Source organism: Rutidosis leptorrhynchoides, chromosome 7, assembly GCF_046630445.1.
Source record: "Rutidosis leptorrhynchoides isolate AG116_Rl617_1_P2 chromosome 7, CSIRO_AGI_Rlap_v1, whole genome shotgun sequence".
NCBI lineage: Eukaryota > Viridiplantae > Streptophyta > Magnoliopsida > Asterales > Asteraceae > Rutidosis > Rutidosis leptorrhynchoides.
The window spans coordinates 38,698,198-38,711,135 of NC_092339.1; positions in this window are offsets into that span (position 1 = coordinate 38,698,198).

Consider the following 12,938-nt stretch of genomic DNA (forward strand, 5'->3'; position numbering starts at 1 on the left):
ATTAAGTATATTAACAATGAACTACATATGTAAAAACAAGACTACTAACTTAATGATTTTGAAACGAGAAATATATGTAACGATTATCGTTGTAACGACATTTAATGTATATATATCATATTAAGAGATATTCGTACATCATAATATCATGATAATATAATAATTTAAAATCTCTTTTGATATTATAAACATTGGGTTAACAACATTTAACAAGATCGTTAACCTAAAGGTTTCAAAACAACATTTACATGTAACGACTAACGATGACTTAACGACTCAGTTAAAATGTATATACATGTAGTGTTTTAATATGTATTCATACACTTTTGAAAGACTTCAAGACACTTATCAAAATACTTCTACTTAACAAAAATGCTTACAATTACATCCTCGTTCAGTTTCATCAACAATTCTACTCGTATGCACCCGTATTCGTACTCGTACAATACAAAGCTTTTAGATGTATGTACTATTGGTATATACACTCCAATGATCAGATCTTAGCAGCCCATGTGAGTCACCTAACACATGTGGGAACCATCATTTGGCAACTAGCATGAAATATCTCATAAAATTACAAAAATATGAGTAATCATTCATGACTTATTTACATGAAAACAAAATTACATATCCTTTATATCTAATCCATACACCAACGACCAAAAACACCTACAAACACTTTCATTCTTCAATTTTCTTCATCTAATTGATCTCTCTCAAGTTCTATCTTCAAGTTCTAAGTGTTCTTCATAAATTCCAAAAGTTCTAGTTTCATAAAATCAAGAATACTTTCAAGTTTGCTAGCTCACTTCCAATCTTGTAAGGTGATCATCCAACCTCAAGAAATCTTTGTTTCTTACATTAGATTATCATTCTAATACAAGGTAATAATCATATTCAAACTTTGGTTCAATTTCTATAACTATAACAATCTTATTTCAAGTGATGATCTTACTTGAACTTGTTTTCGTGTCATGATTCTGCTTCAAGAACTTCGAGCCATCCAAGGATCCGTTGAAGCTAGATCCATTTTTTTCTTTTCCAGTAGGTTTATCCAAGGAACTTAAGGTAGTAATGATGTTCATAACATCATTCGATTCATACATATAAAGCTATCTTATTCGAAGGTTTAAACTTGTAATCACTAGAACATAGTTTAGTTAATTCTAAACTTGTTCGCAAACAAAAGTTAATCCTTCTAACTTGACTTTTAAAATCAACTTAACACATGTTCTATATCTATATGATATGCTAACTTAATGATTTAAAACCTGTAAACACGAAAAACACCGTAAAACCAGATTTACGCCGTCGTAGTAACACTGCGGGCTGTTTTGGGTTAGTTAATTAAAAACTATGATAAACTTTGATTTAAAAGTTGTTATTCTGAGAAAATGATTTTTATTATGAACATAAAACTATATCCAAAAATTATGGTTAAACTCAAAGTGGAAGTATGTTTTCTAAAATGGTCATCTAGACGTCGTTCTTTCGACTGAAATGACTACCTTTATAAAAACGACTTGTAACTTATTTTTCCGACTATAAACCTATACTTTTTCTGTTTAGATTCATAAAATAGAGTTCAATATGAAACCATAGCAATTTGATTCACTCAAAACGGATTTAAAATGAAGAAGTTATGGGTAAAACAAGATTGGATAATTTTTCTCATTTTAGCTACGTGAAAATTGGTAACAAATCTATTCCAACCATAACTTAATCAACTTGTATTGTATATTATGTAATCTTGAGATACCATAGACACGTATAAAATGTTTCGACCTATCATGTCGACACATCTATATATATTTCGGAACAACCATAGACACTCTATATGTGAATGTTGGAGTTAGCTATAAAGGGTTGAGGTTGATTCCAAAATATATATAGTTTGAGTTGTGATCAATACTGAGATACGTATACACTGGGTCGTGGATTGATTCAAGATAATATTTATTGATTTATTTCTGTACATCTAACTGTGGACAACTAGTTGTAGGTTACTAACGAGGACAGCTGACTTAATAAACTTAAAACATCAAAATATATTAAAAGTGTTGTAAATATATTTTGAACATACTTTGATATATATGTATATATTGTTATAGGTTCGTGAATCAACCAGTGGCTAAGTCTTACTTCCCGACGAAGTAAAAATCTGTGAAAGTGAGTTATAGTCCCACTTTTAAAATCTAATATTTTTGGGATGAGAATACATGCAGGTTTTATAAATGATTTACAAAATAGACACAAGTACGTGAAACTACATTCTATGGTTGAATTATCGAAATCGAATATGCCCCTTTTTATTAAGTCTGGTAATCTAAGAATTAGGGAACAGACACCCTAATTGACGCGAATCCTAAAGATAGATCTATCGGGCCCAACAAGCCCCATCCAAAGTACCGGATGCTTTAGTACTTCGAAATTTATATCATATCCGAAGGGTGTCCCAGAATGATGGGGATATTCTTATATATGCATCTTGTTAATGTCGGTTACCAGGTGTTCACCATATGAATGATTTTTATCTCTATGTATGGGATGTGTATTGAAATACGAAATCTTGTGGTCTATTGTTACGATTTGATATATATAGGTTAAACCTATAACTCACCAACATTTTTGTTGACGTTTAAAGCATGTTTATTCTCAGGTAAATACTAAGAGCTTCCGCTGTTGCATACTAAAATAAGGACAAGATTTGGAGTCCATGTTTGAATGATATTGTGTAAAAACTGCATTCAAGAAACTGATTTCGATGTAACATATTTGTATTGTAAACCATTATGTAATGGTCGTGTGTAAACAGGATATTTTAGATTATCATTATTTGATAATCTACGTAAAGCTTTTTAAACCTTTATTTATGAAATAAAGGTTATGGTTTGTTTTAAAATGAATGCAGTCTTTGAAAAACGTCTCATATAGAGGTCAAAACCTCGCAACGAAATCAATTAATATGGAACGTTTTTAATCAATAAGAACGGGACATTTCAGTTGGTATCCGAGCGTTGGTCTTAGAGAACCAGAATTTTGCATTAGTGTGTCTTATCGAGTTTGTTAGGATGCATTAGTGAGTCTGGACTTCGACCGTGTTTACTTGAAAAAATGATTGCTTAACAAATTTTGTTGGAAACTATATATTTTTAACATGTGAATATTATGTGATATATTAATCTCTTAACGCGTTTGATATTATGTGATAGATGTCTACCTCTAGAACAAGTCTCATTGACTCACCTAATAATAATGAAGAGTCAAATGTAAATTGGAATGATTCGTGGACTGATTCACAAGTTCCCGAAGAGGAACCGGAAGAAGAGTCGGAACCGGAAGAAGAATCGGAACCGGAAGAAGAATCGGAACCAGATGAAGAAATAGAACCGGTGGGGGAAATAATAAAACGGTTAAGTAAAAGAAAATCCTCAACCAACCAACCAAGGTTAATTATGGTCAATGGTGTTTCCGCCAAGGAAGCAAAATATTGGGAGGATTACCAATTCTCCGATGAATCGGATTCCGACGAGAATTCCGATGATGTTATAGAAATTACCCCAACTGAATTTAAAAAGGCAAAAGAAAATAATAAGGGAAAGGGCATAAAAATAGAGAAATCTAATTCCAACCCCGATGAACTTTATATGTATCGTCAACCCCCGAAGTCCTTAAGTTGTAACAATGACCCGGGAACCTCTAAACCACCAGGTTTTTCTAAACCAATGTGGAAAACGATTGCTCGTATTAGGGGAACATCATATATCCCTAGAAACTTGGCAAAACGAACCAAAATCGAAGAAGAAGAAACAAGCGAGTCGGAATAAGATAGTTGTATTCGTGTGGTGTAATATATGTAATATAGTGTGCTTATGCTTTATGATATATGTAAAAATTGCTTGTATTAATAAGTATTTTTTTTTTATGAATCTAACTCTTGTCTATTTTACAGTATAAAAACACAAAATGGATAGACAATCCAATATTTTAGGAGACCTACCCGGAGACATGATTGATGAAATCTTGTCTAGAGTCGGTCAGAATTCTTCGGCACAACTATTTAAGGCGAGATCAGTTTGTAAGACATTCGAAGAACGTTCCAAGAATGCCTTGGTTTATAAAAGGCTTTCGTTCGAAAGATGGGGGATATCACATTGGGAAATCCATAAGTTACGATGTGTTTACTTTGACGCATATATTGCGGGGAACCCAAATGCTATTTTACGCAATGGGTTAAGAAATTATTTTGACTCAATATATCCGAATATTGGACTTCGTGATTTAGAAAAAGCGGCTAACATGCAACATAAAGAAGCATGTTATGCTTACGGATTAGTAATGTTCGCTTCTCACCAAAGTGAGAACAAGAACATCGGCCTACAACTATTAAACAAAACGTTCCCACAAGTGACGGAGTCGGTAATTGGGGTAAGAAATGAGGTTTTTAGATTGTTACGGGACTGTTGGACATTACGTAACCCTCGTCCCTTTGACGACGTTACAACACGCTGTCTTATCAACGGCCATAACGGTTATGTTCCACAAGACCAAAGATGGGAAGTAGTCCTAGTAAAACCAGAATGCATGACTTGTTTATGGACGTATGAATTACGTGTCTTTATTGCCTTTGCTGAACGACTTGTGTACTAGCTAGAATTATCTTCACAACCATCTTGTATCAAATTTATTGTGTGCTATATTTCATGCTATATGTAAAATAAGCGGTATTGTAAGTTTGTAAAATATTGTGTAAAAGTTTGAACGCGAAATATTATTATAATCAGTTTTTCATATAGAATTGTAGTAGTTGAATTGTATATTAGCTACTAAGTATGAACTTAACGGGTAGGTACTACCCGAATTTAAACTTATAAAATGCTAATATGAAGAAAAAGCTTTTATAAATGAGTTCATATTATGCTACGAAATACTATTAACTACTCTTAATATTCTGTATGATTAACTTGTTCCATTTGACTATTTTGAAGGAAATGGCACCGACTACTCGACACATCGTGAATATGAATGAAGAGGAATTCCGTACTTTTCTAGCTTCAAACATAGCCGCAGTACAGGCTGCGCTACATACCAATAATAACCTTGGATCTAGCAGTACAGGAAATCGTGTAGGATGCACCTACAAAGAATTCACTGCTTGCAAACCTTTGGAATTTGATGGAACCGAAGGACCGATCGGATTGAAACGGTGGACCGAGAAGGTCGAATCGGTGTTTGCCATAAGTAAGTGTACTGAAGAGGACAAAGTGAAGTACGCTACGCATACCTTCACAGGTTCTGCGTTAACATGGTGGAATACCTATCTAGCGCAAGTGGGACAAGACGATGCGTACGCACTACCGTGGTCAGCATTCAAGCACTCTATGAACGAGAAGTACCGTCCCAGAACCGAGGTCAATAAGCTCAAGACAGAACTTAGAGGGTTACGAACCCAAGGATTTGATATTACCACGTACGAAAGACGATTCACAGAATTGTGCCTATTGTGTCCGGGAGCATTCGAAGATGAGGAAGAGAAGATCGACGCGTTTGTGAAAGGATTACCGGAAAGAATCCAAGAAGATATAAGTTCACACGAGCCCGCCTCCATACAACAGGCATGTAGAATGGCTCACAAACTAGTGAACCAGATTGAAGAAAGAATTAAAGAACAGACTGCTGAAGAGGCCAATGTGAAGCAAGTCAAAAGAAAGTGGGAGGAAAACGGTGATAAGAATCACCAATACAACAACAACAGCAATTACAACAATAATCGCAACAATTATCCCAACAATCGCAACATCAATCGCAACTACAACAAACGGCCCAACAACAACAACAACAACAACAACAGCAACTACAACAATCATCCCAACAACAATAATAACCGCAACAACAACAACAATCAGAAGCAGCTATGCCAAAGGTGTGAAAAGTATCACTCGGGGTTCTGCACCAAATTTTGCAACAAGTGTAAAAGAAATTGTCATAGCGCAGTGAAGTGTGAGGTCTACGGACCAGGGGTTAATAGAACGAAAGGAACAAATGGTGTCGGAACGAGTAATGGCGGAGCAAGTAGTGTCGGAGCAAGTTATGCCAATGTAGTTTGTTATAAATGTGGAAAACCGGGCCACATTATTAGAAATTGCCTGAACCAGGAGAACACGAATGGACAAGGCCGCGGAAGAGTTTTCAATATTAATGCGGCAGAGGCACAGGAAGACCCGGAGCTTGTTACGGGTACGTTTCTTATTGACAATAAATCTGCTTACGTTTTATTTGATTCGGGTGCAGATAGAAGCTATATGAGTAGAGATTTTTGTGCTAAATTAAGTTGTCCATTGATGCCTTTGGATAGTAAATTTTTACTCGAATTAGCAAATGGTAAAATAATTTCAGCAGATAATATATGTCGGAATCGAGAAATTAAACTGGTTAGCGAAACATTTAAGATTGATTTGATACCAGTAGAGTTAGGGAGTTTTGATGTGATAATCGGTATGGACTGGTTGAAAGAAGTGAAAGCAGAGATCGTTTGTTACAAAAATGCAATTCGCATTATACGAGAAAAAGGAAAACCCTTAATGGTGTACGGAGAAAAGGGCAACACGAAGCTACATCTTATTAGTAATTTGAAGGCACAAAAACTAATAAGAAAAGGTTGCTATGCTGTTCTAGCACACGTCGAGGAAGTACAAACTAAAGAAAAGAGCATCAATGATGTTCCCGTCGCAAAAGAATTTCCCGATGTATTTCCGAAAGAATTACCGGGATTACCCCCACATCGATCCGTTGAATTTCAAATAGATCTTGTACCAGGAGCTGCACCAATAGCTCGTGCTCCTTACAGACTCGCACCCAGCGAGATGAAAGAACTGCAAAGCCAATTACAAGAACTTTTAGAGCGTGGTTTCATTCGACCAAGCACATCACCGTGGGGAGCTCCTGTTTTGTTTGTCAAGAAGAAAGATGGTACATTCAGGTTGTGTATCGACTACCGAGAGTTGAACAAACTTACCATCAAGAACCACTACCCACTACCGAGAATCGACGACTTATTTGATCAACTACAAGGCTCGTCTGTTTATTCAAAGATTGACTTACGTTCCGGGTATCATCAAATGCGGGTGAAAGAAGATGATATTCCAAAGACTGCTTTCAGAACACGTTACGGTCATTACGAGTTTATGGTCATGCCGTTTGGTTTAACTAATGCACCAGCTGTGTTCATGGACCTTATGAACCGAGTGTGTGGACCATACCTTGACAAGTTTGTCATTGTTTTCATTGATGACATACTTATTTACTCAAAGAATGACCAAGAACACTGTGAACATTTGAGAAATGTGTTAGAAGTATTGAGGAAGGAAGAATTGTACGCTAAGTTTTCAAAGTGTGCATTTTGGTTGGAAGAAGTTCAATTCCTCGGTCACATAGTGAACAAAGAAGGTATTAAGGTGGATCCGACAAAGATAAAAACTGTTGAAAAGTGGGAAACCCCGAAAACTCCGAAACACATACGCCAGTTTTTAGGACTAGCTGGTTACTACAGAAGGTTCATCCAAGACTTTTCCAGAATAGCAAAACCCTTGACTGCATTAACGCATAAAGGGAAGAAATTTGAATGGAAGGATGAGCAAGAGAAAGCGTTTCAGTTATTGAAGAAAAAGCTAACTACGGCACCTATATTGTCATTGCCTGAAGGGAATGATGATTTTGTGATTTATTGTGACGCATCAAAGCAAGGTCTCGGTTGTGTATTAATGCAATGAACGAAGGTGATTGCTTATGCGTCTAGACAATTGAAGATTCACGAGAAAAATTATACGACGCATGATTTGGAATTAGGCACGGTTGTTTTTGCATTAAAGACTTGGAGGCACTACTTATATGGGGTCAAAAGTATTATATATACCGACCACAAAAGTCTTCAACACATATTTAATCAGAAACAACTGAATATGAGGCAGCGTAGGTGGATTGAATTATTGAATGATTACGACTTTGATATTCGTTACCACCCGGGGAAGGAAAATGTGGTAGCCGATGCCTTGAGCAGGAAGGACAGAGAACCCATTCGAGTAAAATCTATGAATATAATGATTCATAATAACCTTACTACTCAAATAAAGGAGGCGCAACAAGGAGTTTTAAAAGAAGGAAATTTAAAGGATGAAATACCCAAAGGATCGGAGCAGCATCTTAATATTTAAAGGATGAAATACCCAAAGGATGAAATACCCAAAGGATTCGGAAAGAGAAATGGTACTTAGAGAAGCTCATAAAACCAGATACTCAATACATCCTGGAACGGGGAAGATGTACAAGGATCTCAAGAAACATTTTTGGTGGCCGGGTATGAAAGCCGATGTTGCTAAATACGTAGGAGAATGTTTGACGTGTTATAAGGTCAAAGCTGAGCATCAGAAACCATCAGGTCTACTTCAACAACCCGAAATCCCAGAATGGAAATGGGAAAACATTACCATGGATTTCATCACTAAATTGCCAAGGACTGCAAGTGGTTTTGATACTATTTGGGTAATAGTTGATCGTCTCACCAAATCAGCACACTTCCTGCCAATAAGAGAAGATGACAAGATGGAGAAGTTAGCGCGACTGTATTTGAAGGAAGTCGTCTCCAGACATGGAATACCAATCTCTATTATCTCTGATAGGGATGGCAGATTTATTTCAAGATTCTGGCAGACATTACAGCAAGCATTAGGAACTCGTCTAGACATGAGTACTGCCTATCATCCACAAACTGATGGGCAGAGCGAAAGGACGATACAAACGCTTGAAGACATGCTACGAGCATGTGTTATTGATTTCGGAAACAGTTGGGATCGACATCTACCGTTAGCAGAATTTTCCTACAACAACAGCTACCATTCAAGCATTGAGATGGCGCCGTTTGAAGTACTTTATGGTAGAAAGTGCAGGTCTCCGATTTGTTGGAGTGAAGTGGGGGATATACAGATTACGGGTCCGGAGATTATACAAGAAACTACCGAGAAGATCATCCAAATTCAACAACGGTTGAAAACCGCCCAAAGTCAACAAAAGAGCTACGCTGACATTAAAAGAAAAGATATAGAATTTGAAATTGGAGAGATGGTCATGCTTAAAGTTGCACCTTGGAAAGGCGTTGTTCGATTTGGTAAACGAGGGAAATTAAATCCAAGGTATATTGGACCATTCAAGATTATTGATCGTGTCGGACCAGTAGCTTACCGACTTGAGTTACCTCAACAACTCGCGGCTGTACATAACACTTTCCACGTCTCGAATTTGAAGAAATGTTTTGCTAAAGAAGATCTCACTATTCCGTTAGATGAAATCCAAATCAACGAAAAACTTCAATTCATCGAAGAACCCGTCGAAATAATGGATCGTGAGGTTAAAAGACTTAAGCAAAACAAGATACCAATTGTTAAGGTTCGATGGAATGCTCGTAGAGGACCCGAGTTCACCTGGGAGCGTGAAGATCAGATGAAGAAGAAATACCCGCATCTATTTCCAGAAGATTCGTCAACACCTTCAACAGCTTAAAATTTCAGGACGAAATTTATTTAACGGGTAGGTACTGTAGTGACCCGAACTTTTCCATGTTTATATATATTAATTGAGATTGATATTTACATGATTAAATGTTTCCAACATGTTAAGCAATCAAACTTGTTAAGACTTGATTAATTGAAATATGTTTCATATAGACAATTGACCACCCAAGTTGACCGGTGATTCACGAACGTTAAAACTTGTAAAAACTATATGATGACATATATATGGTTATATATATAGTTAACATGATATTATGATAAGTAAACATATCATTAAGTATATTAACAATGAACTACATATGTAAAAACAAGACTACTAACTTAATGATTTTGAAACGAGACATATATGTAACGATTATCGTTGTAACGACATTTAATGTATATATATCATATTAAGAGATATTCGTACATCATAATATCATGATAATATAATAATTTAAAATCTCTTTTGATATTATAAACATTGGGTTAACAACATTTAACAAGATCGTTAACCTAAAGGTTTCAAAACAACATTTACATGTAACGACTAACGATGACTTAACGACTCAGTTAAAATGTATATACACGTAGTGTTTTAATATGTATTCATACACTTTTGAAAGACTTCAAGACACTTATCAAAATACTTCTACTTAACAAAAATGCTTACAATTACATCCTCGTTCAGTTTCATCAACAATTCTACTCGTATGCACCCGTATTCGTACTCGTACAATACACAGCTTTTAGATGTATGTACTATTGGTATATACACTCCAATGATCAGATCTTAGCAGCCCATGTGAGTCACCTAACACATGTGGGAACCATCATTTGGCAACTAGCATGAAATATCTCATAAAATTACAAAAATATGAGTAATCATTCATGACTTATTTACATGAAAACAAAATTACATATCCTTTATATCTAATCCATACACCAACGACCAAACACCTACAAATACTTTCATTCTTCAATTTTCTTCATCTAATTGATCTCTCTCAAGTTCTATCTTCAAGTTCTAAGTGTTCTTCATAAATTCCAAAAGTTCTAGTTTCATAAAATCAAGAATACTTTCAAGTTTGCTAGCTCACTTCCAATCTTGTAAGGTGATCATCCAACCTCAAGAAATCTTTGTTTCTTACAGTAGATTATCATTCTAATACAAGGTAATAATCATATTCAAACTTTGGTTCAATTTCTATAACTATAACAATCTTATTTCAAGTGATGATCTTAATTGAACTTGTTTTCGTGTCATGATTCTGCTTCAAGAACTTCGAGCCATCCAAGGATCCGTTGAAGCTAGATCCATTTTTCTCTTTTCCAGTAGGTTTATCCAAGGAACTTAAGGTAGTAATGATGTTCATAACATCATTCGATTCATACATATAAAGCTATCTTATTCGAAGGTTTAAACTTGTAATCACTAGAACATAGTTTAGTTAATTCTAAACTTGTTCGCAAACAAAAGTTAATCCTTCTAACTTGACTTTTAAAATCAACTTAACACATGTTCTATATCTATATGATATGCTAACTTAATGATTTAAAACCTGTAAACACGAAAAACACCGTAAAACCAGATTTACGCCGTCGTAGTAACACTGCGGGCTGTTTTGGGTTAGTTAATTAAAAACTATGATAAACTTTGATTTAAAAGTTGTTATTCTGAGAAAATGATTTTTATTATGAACATAAAACTATATCCAAAAATTATGGTTAAACTCAAAGTGGAAGTATGTTTTCTAAAATGGTCATCTAGACGTCGTTCTTTCGACTGAAATGACTACCTTTACAAAAACGACTTGTAACTTATTTTTCCGACTATAAACCTATACTTTTTCTGTTTAGATTCATAAAATAGAGTTCAATATGAAACCATAGCAATTTGATTCACTCAAAACGGATTTAAAATGAAGAAGTTATGGGTAAAACAAGATTGGATAATTTTTCTCATTTTAGCTACGTGAAAATTGGTAACAAATCTATTCCAACCATAACTTAATCAACTTGTATTGTATATTATGTAATCTTGAGATACCATAGACACGTATACAATGTTTCGACCTATCATGTCGACACATCTATATATATATTTCGGAACAACCATAGACACTCTATATGTGAATGTTGGAGTTAGCTATACAGGGTTGAGGTTGATTCCAAAATATATATAGTTTGAGTTGTGATCAATACTGAGATACGTATACACTGGGTCGTGGATTGATTCAAGATAATATTTATCGATTTATTTCTGTACATCTAACTGTGGACAACTAGTTGTAGGTTACTAACGAGGACAGCTGACTTAATAAACTTAAAACATCAAAATATATTAAAAGTGTTGTAAATATATTTTGAACATACTTTGATATATATGTATATATTGTTATAGGTTCGTGAATCAACCAGTGGCCAAGTCTTACTTCCCGACGAAGTAAAAATCTGTGAAAGTGAGTTATAGTCCCACTTTTAAAATCTAATATTTTTGGGATGAGAATACATGCAGGTTTTATAAATGATTTACAAAATAGACACAAGTACGTGAAACTACATTCTATGGTTGAATTATCGAAATCGAATATGCCCCTTTTTATTAAGTCTGGTAATCTAAGAATTAGGGAACAGACACCCTAATTGACGCGAATCCTAAAGATAGATCTATCGGGCCCAACAAGCCCCATCCAAAGTACCGGATGCTTTAGTACTTCGAAATTTATATCATATCCGAAGGGTGTCCCGAAATGATGGGGATATTCTTATATATGCATCTTGTTAATGTCGGTTACCAGGTGTTCACCATATGAATGATTTTTATCTCTATGTATGGGATGTGTATTGAAATATGAAATCTTGTGGTCTATTATTACGATTTGATATATATAGGTTAAACCTATAACTCACCAACATTTTTGTTGACGTTTAAAGCATGTTTATTCTCAGGTAAATACTAAGAGCTTCCGCTGTTGCATACTAAAATAAGGACAAGATTTGGAGTCCATGTTTGAATGATATTGTGTAAAAACTGCATTCAAGAAACTGATTTCGATGTAACATATTTGTATTGTAAACCATTATGTAATGGTCGTGTGTAAACAGGATATTTTAGATTATCATTATTTGATAATCTACGTAAAGCTTTTTAAACCTTTATTTATGAAATAAAGGTTATGGTTTGTTTTAAAATGAATGCAGTCTTTGAAAAACGTCTCATATAGAGGTCAAAACCTCGCAACGAAATCAATTAATATGGAACATTTTTAATCAATAAGAACGGGACATTTCACAGAAAGTGTGACAATAAGGAAGATCAATTTATAAAAGTGACAATACAGTGAGAAATAAAGATTTTTTTTTTTTTTGCATAAAACACTGGACGAATAATAG